Source organism: Vicia villosa, unplaced genomic scaffold (genome assembly GCF_029867415.1).
Source record: "Vicia villosa cultivar HV-30 ecotype Madison, WI unplaced genomic scaffold, Vvil1.0 ctg.000556F_1_1, whole genome shotgun sequence".
Taxonomy (NCBI): Eukaryota; Viridiplantae; Streptophyta; class Magnoliopsida; order Fabales; family Fabaceae; genus Vicia; species Vicia villosa.
In genome coordinates this window covers 562485-565001 of record NW_026705252.1, presented here as the reverse complement: position 1 = coordinate 565001, position 2517 = coordinate 562485, and positions in this window count along the sequence as shown.

Below are 2517 nucleotides of genomic sequence, written 5' to 3'. Positions count from 1 at the left end.
AGAGTTATCAAGTTCTGATTGAGCAGTTGTTGCAGAACTTGAGACAGCGGCATGTGCGATGGAGTAAATGACCGCTTAGGTTTGGATTTCCGACTATCTTTACTACCTTGATGCTTATGTTGATTCTTATCCTTCTCAATCAGAAGTGCCTTCAATTCTTCTTGCCCCTTTTCCAAGTTAAGGATCATCTCTCGAAACTGGTTGTTCTGACCCTGAAGATTTTTGACTGATTGCTCGAGATCCATGATGCTGAAATAGACAACGAGGAAGGATGAGAGACCTATTATAAGAAACCTGCTATGCGATGTTATGAATGCAAATGCAATATTCTCAAGGATCTATAGGAATTTAGTTGGCAACGTTAGAAAATGATTGAGTCGCGTCTTTGTTCGAAGAACTCTGATTCTTGGATGCTCTTTTAGGGGAATCAAGCTCACCATATCCAGTGGGTCATAGCCTCTGATTCGGGATACCTCTGAATTTGAAATTATATGGCTAGAGGAAAATAAATCCTCTTGCCCCTTGATAGGTACGGTGTCTTTGATTTGGAAGACAAATGGCCAGAGGAAGGTAAATCCTCTTGCCCCTAGATAGGAATTCAGTCCTTGATAAGAGTACCTGAAATCGTGCGCCCTAAATCCCTAAGATCCTTGAAAGGGTTAGTTAACATGAAATGTTATGATGTCACGATGTCATGATGTCATGATGTTATGTGACTGCAATGCATCAGACAAAACGTAAGGTAATAAGGACAAACAAGTCCTACAAGGAAATCATGCAAAGAAACCAACGGGTTAGTAACACACACAAGCAAGTCACACAAGTGTCCTTAGGTTTAAGGGCTTGCATGAAGTTCGTAGGTAAGTACCCTCCCCACTGATGTTTAGTTGGTTCAACCTGTCCTAGAAGAGTAACCGGGTTCTATGGTGCTCAAATCCCTGATCTTTCTCGCGGGCATTGTCTCAACATGGAACTCGATCGGCCAGCCAAAAGCATCCCTAAAGTCCAATCTCAATGAGTGTAGCATCGAGTATCAACCGACTTCAGTCAGGAATCCAAAGCCAGCTATCTCGCTACTTCCTATAGGCTAAAGTCAAGTTCAACTAAGGTTCTAAGGGCGAATTAGTGCTTATGACACCACGCGGTAGCCAAATGTCTCCTCGATCATATTCAAGGGCCATCAGGACCAACCAAAGCGTCGCACTAACGGTGGCCACCAGTTCAACCATAACGATACATGTCGTACAGCCTCCCTGGTCTCTTGCCACATACCTAAGGTACACTAGATCCGAGTGTAGGATCTTTCACACGGCAGAATACCCAAAACAGCCTTTAAAGATAAAGCAAACAAATCAAACAATTTTAAAGTGAATCCTAGCTCTAAGGTAACCCCTCTTTTAATCGAAAAATCCCTAGCAGAGTCGCCAGTTTTGTAATACCGTGAACTGACTTTATTTGAAATGCCGCGGTAAGCAAGAGTCGCCACCGACTTTTATTTTATCCAATTTAAAGAAAGGCTAAAAGAACAGAAAAAGACTTTTTAAAAAGATTTTGAGTTCGGGGGGTAAGTTATACAAAGGGAAGGTTTAAAGCATCCTTTGTATCCATGGTTATCCATGGTCTCTTAATTGCTTAGCTCCCTTTTAAATTGTTTGAAATGTTTGAAGTGTCGTGTGTGAATAAGAAAAGATTTCGAAGAAGAACTTTAGCTTGTAAATAAGCGTAGTCTTTTTGAATTTGATTTTGAAAAGAGTGGGAAAAATATTTTGAATTTAGAGCAAGCAATTAGTAGCAACTACCCTAAGTTTTGAAAGATCGTTCTTTTAGCTTTTCGGGCGAAAGGGTCTATCCATACCATGAGAGGGCAGGAAGTCTTTCAATTGGATGTTTGAAGGGTCATCGAGAATAATCGTTCGCCATAAGACTGTCCCTTGCCATAAAGAGGGCAGGTAGTCTAAGGGAAGGATATAATAGTCATTTTTAAGGCATCATGCGAGGATACCTTAGCAATTGGGACAATCATCTTTTACCGAGGCAACATCGAGGGACTAGATGATTTTTAATCTTTATAGGTAACTTTGCTTTACGTATCCTCGGACTCGAGGGACTTGACTATTTAGTACAATTTAGAGGCAACAGAATCATAAGGCAAAAGGCAACAAGAGGGATTACCCAAAAGGTGTGTGGGTGCACAATCACGTGGTTAACTTTGATGATATTTATCTTGTAAATTAGTGATCTATGTTCAATTCATGGTTGATCACTCCCTAGGATTACTAACCACAGCAATTAATATTACGGAAATTAAAGGCAGAAAATAAATTCCTACGCTATTACAATAAACACCTGCGGGGATGGGGGAAATTAAAAGGTGGGAAAATAAGAGGGAACAAAAATAAGTTTTAAAATCTTGGAATGCCTTGATCTTCTTCGAACCCTCGGTTGACTCTGAAAATTAAAAAAGAAAATAACAGGAGTGAGTGTAGGGGTAATTCATCTACTATTGGTCAAAACCCT